Genomic DNA, 18,204 nt, shown 5'->3' on the forward strand with positions numbered 1-18,204 from the left:
GGGAAAAAACCCACCAACCTAGAGTTCTGGATCTAGTGAAATTATCCTTCAAAAGTGAAGAAATAAAGACGGTCTCAGACAAACAAAAATTGAGGGAATTTGTTGCCAGTAGACCTGCCTTGTATGAAATGTGAAAAAAAGTTAAAAGGTCTTCAGAGAGAATGAAAATGATATAGGTCAGAATTCAGATCTACATAAAGAAAAGAAGAGCATTTGGAAAGGAATAAATAAAGATAAAATAAAATCTTTTTATTCTTAAATAAACTAAAGATAACAGTTTGTTCAAAATAATAGTAGAAACAATAGATTGGTAACCTATTGCTTATGGAGAAGTTAAATGAATGACAGCGATATAATAAGGTGTGGGAGGGAGGAATTAGAATATTCAGTTATAAGGGATCTGTACTACCTGTGAAACATATAGTGATATTTGAAAGTGGAATTGAATTAGCTATAAATGTATAAACTGCAAACCCTTGGGCACCCAAAAAAGTAAAACATAAAATGCTTACTTAAAACCAGAGAAGGCAGGAAAGGCATGGAAACCAAAAAGAAAAAAGAAAGAAAGAAGGAAGGCAGCAAATAGAAAGCAGATACAAATATGGTTGATATTAATCCAACTATATCAAAAATCACTTTAAATGTGAATGTATAAAAACATCAATTAAAATAGGTTATCAGAATGGATAGAAAAAAAGACAAACAAAAAACAAGACTCAACTATATGTTGTCTGAAAGAAGCCCACTTTAAATATGAAGACACAGATTAAAAGTAAAGGCGTGGAGAACACTAATCAAAAGAAAGTAGCTATATTAATTTCAGACAAAGGAGATTTCAGAGCAAAATATTTATCAAGGATAAAGAGAAGCATTATATAATGACAAAGAGGTCAATTCTCAAAGAAAACAGCAATCCTTACTATGAATGTGCCTAATAACAGAGTGTCAAAATAAATGAGACAAAAACTGGTAGAACTACAATGAGAAATGAAAGAATCCACTATTATAGACTGAGACTTCAACACCCCGCTATTGACAATTGAGGTCCAACAGTCAGAACATCAGTAAAGGCTTGGTTGGACTGAACAACACCATCAATTAACTGGATCTAAATGACATTCATAGACTACTTCATCCACCAACAGCAGATTACACACTCTTCTCAACCTCACTTGGAACATTCACCAAGATAGACCACACTCTGGACCATAAAACACAATTAACAAATTTAAAAGTATAGAAATCATACAAAGTGTGTTCTTAGTCCACAATGGAAGTAAACTAGAAATCAATAACAGAAAGATATCAGGAAAACTCCAAAGTATTTGGATGTTAAACAACATAATTCTAAACAACAAACAGGTGAAAGAACTCTCAAAATGAAATTTTAAAATATTTTGAACTAAAAATACAAGTTACCAATTAGTGGGATGCAGTAGAAGCAGTGCTTACAAGAAAATATACAGTATTGGATACATAGGTTAGAAAGAAGAAAGATCTAAAATCCATAAGCTAAGCTCCCACCCTAGGAATCTAGAGAAGGAAGAACAATAAAAGCCTAAAGCAAGCAGAGAAGAAAAATAATAAAAATTAGAGCAGAAATCAGTGAAATTACAAAGAGGAAAACAAGAGAGAAAATCAATGAAACCCAAAGCTATTCCTTTTCAAAGATTAAAAAAAAGACAAACCTCTAGACAGGCTAACAATCTGAATTACAGAAAATTTGACTTGCTCAAAGTCACACAACTAGGAAATGATCTCTCGACTTGGGAGGTGAGCCCTGGCATCTGGTCTGGCATTCACAGCAATAACCACTACACTTCATGGCAGTTCCCGGGGTGCTGTCGGGTCTCCTGTCCACAATGGCCTCCTCCTCCCTCGACACTGCTTCCTTCTTACCTTCTCAGAAAAGGGCGATTGGTTAAGGCCCTCTTTCTTACCGAGTCTGGACACAATGTTAAAACTCTTTTCCACACAGAACTATATCAACTGAAAGAAGTTGGCATTCAGGTTGAAACCAGTGTGTCATCACTGGCCAGGTCTCCCTTTGCCCCCCAAAACATACTTTCATTCTAGAATCTCTCAAAAGCTATTTGCTGTGCTCCTACTATTTGCCGGGCACTTTTTTCCCCCAAAGTTACTTTGATTAGGATCTAGGAAAGAGAGACAGAGACAGAGAAATGGAAGGAAAGAAGGTAAAAAGGGAGGCGGGGGGAGGAAGGAAGGAAGAAAGGAAGGAAGGGAGGAAGGGAGGGAGGGGGGAAGGGAGGGAGGGAGGAAGGGAGGAAGGGAGGAAGGGAGGAAGGACGATCTTTAGTCTTTCAGAGGTTAAGTACTCTTCCATTCCTCTTCCAGGGAACCACAGCCTTAGCCCTCTCCTGTGAAGTTGTATCCTGAAGATCTGCCTTCCGCTCTCTCAAAGAAATATGAAGAAGAGGAGACTGATCTCAGGAGCCTTGTTCTGTCTAGATAAGGAGTATGATACAGTCACTCATTTTTGCACTGATACTAAACACAGTCTCACATCTATATTCAGCAGCTAATAAACCTCTCTAGCATTCATTCAACCAGCTCTAAGTTGCTGGAGAAGGAAAACTAGTCATCGGAACATTTACAGATGACTGAGCCCACAAGGTGACTTACGGTTGGATTCACAAGTTAGATTCCACGCTGCCTTTAGTGCATAATGACTATATCACCAACAGTAATGAAGCTATGCCAGTTTTTCTTCCTTATCCCAAACATTACACACAGAGAAAGAGACAAGACTGTCTTAAGCACAAATAAAAGTGAAAGAAAGTGTACCAAGAATATTTGTAAAAATTGTAACAGTAAGTATTAGTTAAGAAAATGGAATGAAATACTTTGTTGGACACTGTCTTTCCTAGCATAGGATGTGCACGTAATGTAGTGATTTGTAAAGAGAATACAGAAGGAAAAGCGTTAAGCCAGCTCTCTGCAAAGATTGGGATTTGAGATAAGGTTGAGTGTGACTCCTGGAGGGAGACTGTTGAGACTGACAGTTTGAGAGGGTTAGGGAAACGACGTCTGGGAAAGCTTCTGGCATCTTTTCCTGAAATACCCTGAGTATTTCTCAGGATTCTGGCTACTCCCGTACAAAGATGGTGTTGCAGATGGTGCACCATTTAATTAGAAACTATTCCATCAGTGTTTTCAAAATTCCCGTCTTATCCTCTCATTAACACACAGACAAATCACTGATGAAAACTCAGCCTCCCTGATCAAACCTACAACAGTTTTTACATGAACTGGAACATATTCAACCAAAAGAAATCAGAAAAGTGCTCTCCAGGAAATCCCTGGAGATTTGGGCCCAGCCTTTGAAGGACCCAATGTGGGGTATCGTGTCCTGAGGCCAGCTGATGTTTCTCAAAGATGTGAGATCTGGTTGGAGATATATATGTGTGTGTGTGTTGTTGTTGGCGATATTTTTAAGAGGCTTCTCTCAAGTCAAAAGAAGTCTGGTCATGTAATAATGGAGTAAATAGATGGTGACCGGAGACAAGAATTTCCAATGGTCTCATCTGCAACATCCTTGCAGACCTAACATTCTTCCTCAGATCAGAATGGGCCAAAAAATGTCTTCAGAACACTGAGGAACACCTTGCCTCCAGAAAGTTCACCATTCAGGCAAGAACCTCTCCAAGCATCAGTTATAAATTTTGCTGTGCCGTCTTGGTCAAGATACAAAAATCTACGCATCCCAATGTCTGTGCCTCTAAGTATAAAACTATTACTCTTTGATAATATATAACAGCACCATTTTTGAACAGTTATTAGGTGTATGACATTCTGCTAAAAATTCTATAAGTAATAATCACAATCCATACAACATCTTTATGTGAGGTCCTAATGATCCGTGTTTTGTAGATGTGCAAACTGAGGTCAAGGGAATTTTTTTTTTTAAAGATTTTATTTATTTATTTGAGAGAGAGAGAATGAGAAAGAGCACATGAGAGGGGGGAGGGTCAGAGGGAGAAGCAGACCCCCTGCCGAGCAGGGAGCCCGATGCGGGACTCGGTCCAGGGACTCCAGGAGCATGACCGGAGCCGAAGGCAGTCGCTTAACCAACTGAGCCACCCAGGCGCCCGAGGTCAAGGGAATTTAAATTATTTTCCCAAACTAGTCTGCAGTGGAATAAATGGTAAAGATTGAATTTGGACCTGACTTAGTCTTTTTTCAAAGCCTCTGCTTTCCCTCCTCTCTCCCTCCCTCTGTCTCTCTCTCCTTCTCTTTTTCTCTCTCCCTCTCTCTCTTTCTCTTTCTGCATTAAAAAAATCTTCACTGAGATGTAATTACATACAAAAAAAATGACACATGTTTAATGTATACAATTTAAGGGACTTGAACATAAGCCTACACTCATGAAACCATCACCACAGAGTGATAAACATAGCCTCACCTGCAAAAGCTTCCTCTGTCCCCGCTTTTGTGTATGTGTGTGGTAAGAACATTTAATTTGAGATAGTTTCCCAACAAATTTTTCAGAGTACAACAGTGTGACCTATAGGCACTGTATTGACAGCAGATCTTTAGAACTTAACTTGCATAACTCCAACTTTACACACATTGACCTCACACCTGTTAGGATGGCTATTATCAACAAAACAAAACAAAAGATAACAAGTGTTGGTGAGGGTTTGGAGAAATTGGAACCAATTGGGCCAGTTGCACATGGGACATTGGAGTCACTCTGCTATTCGCCATCTCCCATGTTCTGCCCCCCATCTTTGCATGACTGGCTCCTGATCCTTCAGAGTACTACCTCCTCAGGGAGGCATTCCTCACACTCCAACTAAATGTGCCCTCTCCCGTTCCAGTCACTCTCTGCCACATCACCCTACCTTATGTTCTTTGTCACCATTTTCACTATCTAAAACCAACTGAGCTCTTTTTAAAAAATATTTTATTTATTTATTTGAGAGAGAGCCTGAGAGAGAGCAAGCACAAGCAGGGGGAGCAGCAGGCAGAGGGAGAAGCAGGATCCCTGCTGAGCAAGGAGCCTGATGCAGGACTCGATCCCAGGACCCTGGCTCAGGACCTGGGCTGAAGGCAGACGCTTAACTGACTGAGCCACCCAGATGCCCAGCTCTTTTTTTTTTTTTTTGAGATTTGTTTATGTATTTGAGAGAGAGCACAGGAGGGGGAGGGCCAGAGGGAGATGGAGAAAGAATCTTAAGCAGACTCTAACCTGAGCGCTGAACATGGAAACCAAGAGTCAGATGCTTAACTGACTGCACCACCCGGGCGCCTCCTTAGCTCATTTTTATTTAATTGTTGTTCCCCACCTCCTCCCACTAGAATGTAAGCCCCATAAGAGCAAGAACCTTGTCTTTTTTGTTCTGCTGGAAACAGTGCCTGGCATAGAGCAGGAGCTAATAGATGAATCCATAGAATGAAGGGATGAATTAATCCTAGAATCATAAAGTGCCCCCCCTGGGATGTAAAGTGTGACTTTTGATATTCTCAAGGGAACTTTGACTCTTGCAGCAGCCAATTCTGAGCAACTTCTGGGAACAGCCTCCCTCCAATCTTTAAATTCACATTTTCTTTTTCTCTATATAGATCTGAAATGTTGTAACATACGATCTGAAAGGTTCGTATCTTAAGTGTACCATTGCAACAGTTTTGACTAATCCATATGAAGACACAGAACATTTCCATCCCCCCGAGAGTTCCTCTGTGCCCCTTCCCAGTCACCTTTTCACCCTGCCCCAAACAAGTGCTGATCTGATTTTACCACCATCACTTTGTTTTGCCTAGAATTTCAGTTAAAAGGAATCATCCTTTTTTGTGTCCAACTCTTAGTCAACAGGTTTTGGGGATTCCTCCGTGTGGTTGCAGCTTCCAGTAGTTCATCTCTTTTTGTTTCTGAGTGGTATTCCCTGGTATCGATGCGCCACTGTTGGCTTACCCATTCTCCTGCTGAAGGACGTCTGGGCGGTTTCTAGGTTTTGGCTATCACAAGTAAACTGCTAGAAACATTCTTATACAAGGCTTTTAGTGGACATCTATGCTTATTTTTCTTGGCTATATACCTAATTGTTGAATATGGGGGTTATAGGATAGATGTGTGTTTAACTTTTTAAGAAACTGCCGAATGGGGGTGCCTGGGCGGCTCAGTTGGTTAAGTGTCTGCCTTCAGCTCAGGACAGGATCCCAGAGTCCCGGAATGGAGCCCCAAATCGAGCTCCTTGCTCAGTGGGGAGCCTGCCTCTCCCTCTCCCTTTGCTGCTCCCCCTGCTTGTGCTTTTTCTCACTCTCTCTCTCAAATAAATACATAAAATCTTTAAAAAAAAGAAAAGAAAAAGAAAAAGAAACTGCCGAATGGTTTTCCAAAGTGACTGTACCTTTTAAAAATCCACTTTTAATTTCCTCAAACTGCACTGTGAAACCATTAGGCAGTCAAATACCTAGAGGTCATCCATAGGAATACACATCAATAAATAGTTATAGTATAAAGTATAATAAGCCAGAGAGCTCAGAAGGAAGCGCTAATCCCCCAGGCCTCCCCATCCAAGCCCTACTCCTTTGTTTCTCTGGCACTTGGAGAAAAAGAGCCTGATGATCCACTTTGCCAGAGCAGAGGGAAGTCACTATGCCCTTCCCTAGTCAACTAATGCTTTAATCTTTTCCACCATGTGCTTTCTTGATGAGCAGAAACTAGAAGCGAATATTCCAAGCAAGATGGCCTGGGTTCTGTTTTGTATTGAGCTTCTTGGCCCATGCTCTGACGCAGATCAAGAATGGCACATGCCTGGGGCTATTTCAGGTTCTTGGAGAGAGGCAGGAAGCTGTCCTTCAGAGAAAATGAAGTAACCAATCATGTGTCATGCATACATTTGAGCTTTCAGGGGGAAGGTCTAATCTGAAGATGGATTTTCCCACCACTAATAGCCACTTTTTTCGATAGATAGCTGATGGCAGTGGCATTTGGGGGGCCCTTTGGGTACTTATTTCCCATCAAGATTGAATAGTTTTACTTGGTCAAGATGTGAGTGAGTCTAGTGTTCATAAGTCTCTCCGGTCAACGATGTTTAGTCAAGTAATAGTCTAACTTCTTTTAGAATCAACCTACTGAGGCCTTTGGACGACTTCAAGCATTCTTTGGAGTATTCCCCTTTCTACTGAGTGATGGGAAGTGTCCAAGAGCGGTGGCCCTCAGATAATTAAGGCACTAGTCAACCTAGAGTGGACAGCCATGCGAGGGAGGACCAGCATCACAAGCATCTCAGATCCTTTGATTCCAGTTCCATTCTGGCCCTTTTAGGCCACTCTCAAACCCCAACAGCCCTAAAAGATCCCTGAAGTCATTCTGGGGAAGAGGCTCAGTTTCCCAAGAGCCAGGGAAATCCTCAGGAACCAGAGATGGTAGTGACCCCCCAAAACCTTCCTGATGCAAAAACCAACTACCAGGATGATCAAAGGGCAGTTCCGTTTTCTGGTAATATCCAGTATCCAGTTTGGACATGGGCTTCTCAGCTGTCTCAGAGCTGAAGAAGACCCCAAGACTTTCTGAGTCTGGATCCACATTTCCAGGGCTAGTGTATGTCCAAGACAATCCCAAAAAGTGGTCATGTCTTTTGGGAATGAGGCTTTCTTGCACAGTTATGGTTCAATCTCCCATCAGTGAAGAATTTGTGGTGGAAGCCATCTGGAATCCTCTGGTACAAGGCACCTGAGGTATTGATCCCCACATCTCTGGCCAAGAGTCACAGAGGTCTTTGAGATCAGACATTAGGAAATGGTTGCCTATCCTGTTGTTCAGACCAAGGCCCAAGTTCTCGAATGGGTTGTTAAACTGTTTTTATTCCCAGCCTGCACTTTTTGTAACAAAGCTCACCTTAAAAACAGGATAGACTCTGCTTTCTAAAGTCACCTTTAAAAAGATTCTGAAGGGGCACCTGAGTGGCTCAGTCGTTAAGTGTCTGCCTTCGGCTCAGGTCATGATCCCAGGGTCCTGGATTCGAGTCCCGCATTGGGCTCCCTGCTGAGCAGTGAGCCTGCTTCTCCCTGTCCCACTCCCCCTGCTTGTGTTCCCTCTCTTGCTGTCTCTCTCTCTGTCGAAAAATAAATAAAATCTTTTAAAAAATAATAAATAAATAAATAAATTAATTAATTAATTAAAAGACTCTGAAAACAGGAAAAACGTCATGTTTTCTTGATAAGGCATTTACTGAGCTCCTAAACTTAATGGGTCAGAAAAAACAAAAACAATACAAAACAAAAAAACCCAGGTGCTGTTCTGGTTTGATATAAGTAGTTATCAGATGCTATTTAGAGAGCGTGTGGATGGATTCCTTGGCTCCTATTGAATCCTGGAATTCTGTTTCCAGCAGGCTTTCAGCAGCCGTGGCTCTGAGTCGTCTGCCCGGTGACCAGAAGCTGGGCTCCAACATCATGTGCTGCCCAGATAATGAGGTCAAATGTGCCAGACCCACTGGGAGCCTGATAACTGGCTTATTAACATCCCTAAATGATAGCACTTTTGATTAAACCTCACATCTCTGCCTGTTCCCCCTCTCATCCCTTCTAAAATTAGAGCTGGTATTTTGATAGCCATGCCCTTGCTTGAACTTTGGGATGGTTCAAGGATAGTGGAAAATCATGATGTACCTAGACTCTTACTTCCAAGGACAAGGGGTTTTCTGGGTCACAACGCCTTAGGCTTTAATTCCAAGCATTGCTGGTCTTCTTTTCCCTCGGGAACACACTTATATATTTTTCTAAAAATCCAAAAAAGTATAAAAGAAAACATAAGATTTATATTTAGGAGTCTTGTTATCTAATAACAGCTTCTGCTCCTAAACTAGATATATAAGCAAACAGAAGTCAGTTATATCACTGTGCTTCAGCTTTTCACCTCTAAAAAGGAAAGAATGCTACTTCCTAGGACTAGTATAAGGATCACCTAGGATAATAGATAATCCCTTTGTAACTAATGAAAGCAGCATAGGAATATTTACATAATTAGTATTCATGTTCCTAGGTTTTCTATTTTGTGTGCAACATTGCTTTGTTTGACAACTGTAATTGCCAAAGTCAGTCTGTCCCATTTTAATTTCAGTGTTCAACACATAAAATATTATAGAAGAATTTAGGAATATCCTCTAAAGGAACCATGGACCTAGAAAATGAAGATGTTCCAGGATGACAGACAGCTCTGGATCTCCATGAAAGTGAGGAGAAGGCCAAAGGCCAGACTGATGAAAAACAGAGGACAAGTGTATGGTGGATGTCAGTGACCTAGAGAGTGTCTTCTACCACGTGGGAGAAAGGGAAAGAGAAAGTCTAGGTCTTCCTGTCACCCCTTCCTGCCATGGGGTATTTGAGGCATCCCGGGAATTAGGTTAAGATGAATGCACAAAGCAAAAACTAGAACTGGGGCGGCCCTTCCAAAGAATACCAAAACAGTTTGGGAGGAAGGCAGCTGACTTTTGGACATGGATTGAGCACAGGTTGAAGAAGAAGATAGGAAGGGTGGGATAGAAAGTACAGGATGAACCAAACAAAGACTCATTAGACTAAAAAAATAAAATGAGGATGAGGATGAGGCAGAGGCTCAAGATGTCAGTGTGAGGATCGGCATGAAGCTGCATAGCCGGTGTGGTAGGTGTGAGGGAGTGAGGGCTGGGAGGAGAGTAAGATGTGAACTTGAGCTCTTAGAGGAGAGGAGTTCTGATTGATGGGAGTGTGTGCACAGCCTTGGATGACAGAAACAAGGGAGAGGAGATGACAATCTCCGAAGTGGAGGAAGTCAGGGGCCTAGAGGACCAGGGTCTTCACTGAGACCCCCACATTGTGAGTGGAATCTCCCAGGATGAAGGTGGGACTTAAGGTTACAATGTACACAGGAACAGAAGTTTTCCATAAATTTGGAGGAATGACCAAGAGTTTAGAAGATGAGAGTGACAAGGAAGGGAAGGCAATGGGATGGCCCAATGACAGGGGCCCAGATATAAGAGGATAAGAATGTTTATTTGGAATGCCAACTCTCCTCTGACTTCCGATCTCTTCTTCCTCATCTCATCCTCAGACCCAAGCCCAGAGATGGTGAAGATGAACAAGGATAGCAGCTCCCCAACACCCTGAAAGGATGACAGATTCATAATGCTTTTTCTTCAGAGTCAGAGGTCAAGATGGAAAGAGAAAGTAGAGGAACTGCTCTGTGAAGAAGTGGAGGGTGCAGAGGACTCTGATTCCAATTTGTATGGGTGTAGAGGGGCCGTGGGATGGACTGAGTAGGAGGACAGCCATGGAAGGATGAAATCAGAGGCAGAACACAAAGACAGGGCAAAGAGAGGGGCTTGCCGTTGGGGCTGTGTTAGTGACAAGGATGAGAAGCTGGGGAATGAACTGACCCCAAGGTTCTGAGTGGAACTCTAAGCAGGCTCAGAAGTAGGGTCGTTTGTATGTTCTTCCGGGGACAGTAAGTTCAGAGGCACCATGGCCTCTTTGGCCCACTTGAGTAGGACATAGTTCCTGGACATCCATAAGGCAGTGACCTTCAGCCAGCAAGTGCACCTGCCAGCATGATACCTGATGTATAATGGCCTGAGGTGAGCTCTCGATTATCAGAGGCCTGACTGAACATGATTCTGACCATGCTGTGACCTCTGGGTCTTAGATGGTATAATGGCATAGATTGGTGTTCTTCTTGGTCTTTTTCCTTATCCCTACCTTCTTTCCACATCTGCAACATTATTATTAAATGCCAAAAATGGGAGAATAGTTAAATAAATTTAGCATATTTGTGCTTTCGAACACCACCACAAGGCAATTTTTAAAATAGGACAAACTTGTAAATGTGCATCTAGGAGGATCTCTAAGATAACAATTGGGTTTTAAAAAAAAAAGGAATTGGCAAGATAATGACTAGAGTAAGATCACATTATTGGAAGGAAAGCAAAAGAAAAGAAAGGAAGGAAGGGAAATTTATCCTTATGTCTACTGTGTGTGTTTGAGTATGTATTTAGGTGTTTATGAATAGAGAAGAATTTTTCAAAGGTATTTCTCATACCCCAGGTGTGAGCCTGGGGGCAGCGGGGTAGAGGAAGAATTTTTACTACAGACACTATACACTTCTGTAATTCTTAAATTTTTAACACCTATTATTATGTATTACATTAGTAATTAAAGACATAATTCTATAAGTGATTCTATCTAGATCTGGTCTTTACAAGCTCTAGTTTTATTTATTACACACTCGAGTTTTATTCACTGTGGATTTGGGCATAACATAAGCAAGTAGCGAATATTTACTCATTGAAAGCACATTGTTTGGGGAAATTTGGAGCAGGGATGATGGAAGCAATTTGCAAAATCACTGAGCAGAGTTGTCAATGAGTTGGAAAATTGTTCTGAACAATTCGTGATGAAGGTTAGTGCCTGGGCTGAAGCTGAGAAATTTGAACTGCCTTGCTTTTGTATGCCATTTGCTATCTTCTCTTTGTAAGTGAGAGGTGAAATTATTAAAGTCTAGAATTTCACAAGCAGGCAATTTTCCCATTCTTAAGTGATAAATTTAAAAGTCACACACAAATAATTGCAGATTATAAGGAGTTGTATCTGAAACCGACACTATAAATATTTTGAAAAGTGAATTCAATTTAATCTTAAAATACTGAAAGGTGAAATTTGTAAAGACAATTTTCATAGTTGATTTGTTTTCATAATTTTCTCTCCAAAGGCTGGGTGAGCAACCTTTCTACCCCATCACTTAAAAACCTGCTAGAGTTCACACCGATGACTTCATCCTATATTAGCTTTCTATCTAAATATACCTCTGAGCAAGTTCCTGCAGACAACCTCAGTGTTAAAACAGCTTTTCGAACAAACACAATCTCTCAAACAAGTGTGAATGAGCTGCACTTGAAAATTCAGTCCCTGTAATTACTCTCCAAAGTCAAGGACACTTCACTAAGCCCCCTGCCCTGATCTCAAGAGAGAAAAAGGGCACAGATTGGCAGTAGGCGAGGCTTGTCCCCATGGCCCACTCTTGTGCACCCTCCGCTGCCCCGTTTGGCCGGGAAGTTGGTTCCGCCTCTGCTGGGCTGCCCTCCCGCCCTACCTGCCAGGCCCTAAATCTCCCCGGTCTTCTGCAGGTTCTTTCTGGGAAAGCAGTATATTTTAAAAACCAGATCAAATGAAGGGCTATTCAGGAAGGGCAAGCCCATGCATGTTTTGAGAAAGGGAAAGAGCTAGCATTCACGGAAAAGTCATAGACATTTCAAATTGCAGGGGACTATGAAAATCTTTATATTCAATTCCCTTCTTTCAAAGCTGAAGAAACTAACCCCCCAAGAGCTACGTGACTGGCCAGGACCAAATGTCATTCTGTAGTCAATGTATTGCTAGACAGAAGAAAAATATCTTCAGTATCCAGATATTTCTGGAACATTTTGGTGATACTGAAAATATGATTATAACAAAAATGTAGTAAATTCATAGTAGATACCTTATTAGGTAACAATCATATCATAAGCTGCAATTTCTTGGCATCGGGTTTTTATATGAAGACTCCAAAGTGAACTTACTCATTCAGCAAATATTTATTATCTGCTGTGTGCCAGGCACTATTCAGATGCTGGGGAAACCTGGGAACGAGTGGCTGTTGGAGAGTTGTACACAGAGCAGGGATATGATCCAACTTAAATTTTCAAGGACCACTCTAGTTGCCGTGTTGAAAATAGACCATGAAGGGGGGGTGGTTGCCAAGAGTGGAAGCAGGCAAAGCGGTGAGGAGGCCGTGGCCACCCAGATAGGCAAGCGCAGCGGCTTGCACCAAGGAATGACATGTGGAAGGAAGAGCCGACGGGATTTGCTAATGCACTGGATGCGAATGGAAGAAGAAGAAGAATGAGTCAGGGGTACCTCCTCCAGAATGAGTCAGGGTACCTCCTCCAGAATATTTGGCTTCTTAAAATATGGCAACTGGAAGAATTCCATTGCCATTAACTGCAGTGGGGCAAACCAGAAGGATCAGGATTGAGGGATCCATTTTGGAATTCTCTTCAGGGCATATTGTTTGAAAATTCTAGAAGACATTCAAGAGTGATATTAGTCAGCACAATCAGACCTAGGAATGTGGAGTTTCGAGAACATTCTGGGTTGGCTATTTTCTAACTTGACTTTTGAAGTGAAGATCTTAGTTAGAGCTAGTCATCACCCATAAGGGCTATAATAAAGCATTTCTCTCTAGAGTGTTTGGAACCATGATATTTTATTGATTCAACCTGTATTTATTTATGAGGTACCAGGCACTATTGTAGGTTCTGGGGGATAGAAAGATGATTATGGTCCTTGTACTAGGTGCCTCCTTCTGGAGAGGGAGACAAAAACAACACAACAAAACCTACAACACTGTAAGTGCTGGGAGAATTTGTTCGAAGTGCTAATGGAAACACAGAAGCAGAAATCATTCAGTCTACCCAGGAAGGCCAGAGTTGGTGTTTGAGCAGAGCCTTAAGGGTTGAGTAAGAGTTTTACATGCAGACGAGGGTGGGTGGGCATTCCAGGCAAAGAAAACACTCGCGAATGCATGGGGGCGGGGGAGGGCAGAGCCCATCCTGGGACCCACAGAAGGCCCTGTGGTCATAGCACAGGCTGTGCAGGGGAAGGTGGCTGTTAATAGCTGGGATGACGAGAAAATCGTGGGTGTGGTGTGCGGAAGGCATGATGTGTTGGGCTGGTATGCTAGCTACTTCGCAAAGGACGAGGGGACGAACAGAGGCAGGATGAGTAAAGACACCTAGGTCTGTGTGAGCAGGGGCCGCTGTGCTCTGCTGAGCTGTAGTTAATCTCCTGGTGGCAGAGGAGATGGCCCTGCTCTCAGGGCGGGAGGGAAGAGTGCCAGGAGCTGGCACTGGCTTGAAAGGGTGCCCTTCCGTGGGTTGTCTCCAGTCGCTGAGTCCCCAGCCACCTGCTGCGGGGGCTGGCGGGCGGAAGACCAGACCCGCCCTGGGGGCAGGACCGCACCTCTGCATGAGAGGCTGGAGAGCCACGAACAAGCTTTAACTCGAAGAGGGGCACAATGAGCTTCTCCCAAGGGGTTACTCCTCCCTGGGAGACTTCCACAGGGAATGATCCTAACTCCGAGCAATTCATCTCATTTGGTAGAAATGCATCCATAGATCCCAAGCCTGTGTGGAGCGCACTGGTGCAGACATGCCTCAGATCACATATGCGAAAGGCCAGTCCTCTTTTAGTCAAGACCAGCCTGACAATGTGAGATTTCTGTCCAGTCTTAGCCTTTGAGAGTCACAAAAGGAAAGCTTTTACTTAAGATATTTCAGAAACATGGAGCATCTGCAAATGTTTATCAAATTTGAACAAAGTGTTAAGATTGAAACAAACACTATGTAAAGGATCATCTGTTAGCACTGTGTTCATTGTGACTTGCGTGTGTTGGCACGGAGAGAAAAAAGGAAAACTCTAGCGTGATAAAAGAGAATCTTCTCCTGCACCCACGTTCCTCAGGAATGATTTCTCCTTGGCAGTTTGTGGCGTGTGTCCTTATGAAGGGTGTGGTGTGTCTTCCATCATGTACACCAAGACACCCAGGGAGATTGAGCACAAGGGAGCATGGGAGCCCTAAGAGGGGTACATGGGATGATGATAACGTTGTGGCCATTTTCTAGGGGGAGAGAAGTCTTTTCCAGGGTGGCTTTCTGCTACTGGCTTTTAGGGTACGGAGGGTGAATAATGTAGCTTGTCATCACTCCTTCCCGGCTATTCATTCCTACTTCCTGTCCTTGAGAAAACAGCTAAACAACTTGTGTCCTCTTGTATGGGTTTCCAGAAATAACCAGCTGGAACTTCAACTAAGTCATCTGATTTTTCTGGGGGGAGGAGGGTGTAAAGAAACTAGTCTCCATGTATCAAGGCTATGTATGTATATGTATGTATATATACACACATGCATGCACACATACATATATGTTCTGGGGAAAGACATGTATTTTTAAAAAATATCCTACATATGATGCCAGGCTTTTCCTGTGCCTATGATCCAATCAAATATCCTGACTCCACAATTATGGGAAGTCCAATGGCCTTGCCAAAAGTGATCTGAATTTCTAAGGGTATTAGGTTAATGTGGTGGCCTCTTTATATGATCTCTGGCTCTAGCCAGACTGTTTTGTTTATGGAGTCACTGCCCTGAATGTGAGGAAGCTAGTCCGCACCAGGGAGAGAGGTGCCAAACAAACCGCTCACCGAGGGTTCTTTGGGTGGGAAGGCAACTCTACTAAAGGTTTGGGGGAAATGATGGGAAGTTTGCATCAGAGCAACTCAGACAATTTTAACGCTAAATAGTCTTTGCCTGTCTCCTTAAAAGTCCCTTGGCCTCTCCATTTTCTTACTCATCTCTCTTACTGCTTTTTTTCTTTTGCAACCTCTTCCTAAGAGCTTAAAAAACTTAAAAATTAAAAAAAAATTCATGTGATGGGACAATTCTTTTAATTTAAAAATTAAAAAAAATTTTATTTTAAATTTAAAAAATTGTCCCATCATATTATGCAGAATTATCCTCTATCTCCATGTCCTCCCTTGAAACTCAGCTTCAAACTATGTGGCTCGCCCGACACTCTGAGGAAGCTCCGATGTGCAGGTCTGGCCCTCCAAGGCCAACCGAGCCAAAGCTGCAGGCAATGACTAAGAGGCAGCCGTAGCTCCCTCTGCCTCCTAAGATTACAGCTGATTGCTAGGTTCTTCTTTGCACCTTTTCATAGTTTTCAAATTTTATACCATACCTTTAATGCAGGTAAAAATAATCAAATGCTTTAAAAATGTTCTGGGAGGGGCGCCTGGGTGGCTCAGTCATTAAGTGTCTGCCTTTCCCTCAGGTCATGATCCCGGGGTCCTGGGATCGAGCCCCGCATTGGGCTCCCTGCTCTGCGGGAAGCCTGCTTCTCCCTCTCCCACTCCCCCTGCTTGTGTTCCCTCTCTAGCTGTGTCTCTCTCTCTCTGTCAAATAAATAAATAGAATCTTTAAAAAAAAAAAATGTTCTGGGAAAATAAATCCTGGCTTTTGTGGAAAATACTTTCTCGGAAGCCATGTGTAAAGGGAATTTGACAAAAGCTGAAACTGGTGCCAAGTGTGTGGGTCGGCAAACTTTTTCTATAAAGGGCCAGAGAGTTAATTATTTTAGGCTTTTTTTTTTTCTTTTGGTCTCTGTCATAACTCCTAGACTCTGCCACTGTTACCAGAAAGCAGCCATAGACAACCTGCACCAAAAAGTGTGTTCTAAAAACAGGTGGCAAACCATTCTGGTCCATGAGCTTCAGATCGCAAGTCCCCGCTACAAGGACGTGACCCACCGTGATCAAGCTATATATGTGTTTGATGGGAGCATGAGAGGAGAATTGAGATGATGTGCTTCTCCTGTTTCTTTTTTTTTTAATTTGTTTCTTTTACCTTTCAAAAAGTTTAGAAAGAAAAAGTTTGGCTTCTTCAAAGATTCACAGAAGCTTAAAAAGAATTGAGATAGTAAAGTGCTAGATTCAATGAAAAGGTAAGGTGGAATAGGGAAAAAAATAAATCTGGTAGAGAAAAAACCTCTCTGGTTAGCATAGAGGCAGTGTGGGGCAAAGACCGCCGGCCATGGTCTCAGGAACCTGAGGCACATGTCCAGCCTCCGAACGCACTGTCTGATGACCAAATCAGTTCACCTCTCAGGAGCTCATGTTCTTTCTTGTAAATGATGGTGTTCCACCCGATGAGTCCGATGTCCTCTCCTGCTCTAGGATTCCATGAAAGATTATCTCAGAATCTTGTGGAGAACTAGGGAGGGACACAGGGATACATTTTCCTTTTTTGTCCCTTAATATTTAATAAACTTATTGAGTGCTTCTTGTGGGCCCAGGTGGTTGCCCCTACATCATCTTACCTCACCTTACCCCAGTAACCATTCCAACTTTCTCCCTGGACACATCCAGTTGAGCCTAAAGGTTGGGTGTCATCATTAAGATCTTTTACTCTAAAATGCAACCTCTCAGAAGTTAAGTGACGTACTTGGTTATTTAAATAATAACAGGTAGACCCGAGAGTCAAACTCAAGACCCGCCATTTCATGTTCATCCCATTTGGTCAGAGCTGCGTAGCTTCCTTTTTTTCAGGAAAGGAAAAACTGGACATTGAAAGGCAAATGGGAAATTTCTCCTGCAAGTACAGAGAGGAGAAGTCAGTAGGAAGTCTTCAAAGTATTTACTACAGGTATATACTATTGGGGGAAATTTTGACAGCAAGAGTAGGTTTAACTCGAGTTAAAGGAACTTTTCTACATAGGCCTAAACACAGACATTAAGAATGGGAAAGAACTGGTTGTTGAAGAGAATGTGAAGAAAGAGGCCTAAGCACAGACATTAAGAATGGGAAAGAACTGGTTGTTGAAGAGAATGTGAAGGAAGATGCAGAAGTCAATTCCAATCTGTTACCTGAGTGACTAAAAGGAGTGAAGGTGAAAGACATGCATCCTCCAAGAGGTTTATTTCCCACATCTGGGAAGGCTTTCCGGCACCTGCCACTGTGCTTTATAAGGATGGGGCCGGGGCGCCTGGGTGGCTCAGTCGTTAAGCATCTGCCTTCGGCTCAGGTCATGATCCCAGGGTCCTGGGATTGAGCCCCGCATCGGGCTCCCTGCTCGGCGGGAGGCCTACTTCTCCCTCTCCACTCCCCCTGCTTGTGTTCCCTCTCTTGCTGTATCTCTCTCTGTCAAATAAATAAAAATCTTAAAAAAAAAAAAAAAAAAAGGATGGGGCCAGTACCCCTGGGACAAGCTGTGGCTTTCTGAGAGAGGATCGAATTCTGCATTCTTCTACTGCCTTCTGACCTCTTGTTAGTGCCCTAATGAAGACCAATAGGTCATTTTAGATCTCACAGAGGCAGGGCAGGGTGATGCCTGGCTCATGGAAGGAAGTCGATGTCCTCTTTGAAATGACTTCAGATACAGCAGAGGCCAGTGATAACCTTTTGCTTTTGATTACTGACCTTTTGAGTAAAAGATCTAGCTGTAGCTTAGCCCCAGGTTTTTGTTGAGAAACAGGATCTAGCTTTTCTTTCACATTTGTGTGTGTGTGTGTGTGTGCTTTCTAGTAACAAGATGCCCTTTTACTATTACTAATGAAAGCAAGAGAGACCATTAGAGGAAATTACATTCTTGTTTTAAGCCAGACAATTCTGCG

The 18,204-nt window shown here is 42.6% G+C and overlaps 1 long non-coding RNA gene across 1 annotated transcript in view; it reads right to left on the minus strand.

Moving 5' to 3' along the window:
* The window catches only part of LOC135365609 (uncharacterized), a 66,021-nt gene that overhangs the window by 26,387 nt on the left and 21,430 nt on the right, over window positions 1-18,204 (minus strand). The gene's annotated exons all lie outside the window — the stretch shown is intronic.

Source organism: Mirounga angustirostris, unplaced genomic scaffold (assembly GCF_029215605.1).
Source record: "Mirounga angustirostris isolate CCGP_5_RB_7025 unplaced genomic scaffold, mMirAng1.0.hap1 SCAF_8, whole genome shotgun sequence".
Taxonomy (NCBI): domain Eukaryota; kingdom Metazoa; phylum Chordata; class Mammalia; order Carnivora; family Phocidae; genus Mirounga; species Mirounga angustirostris.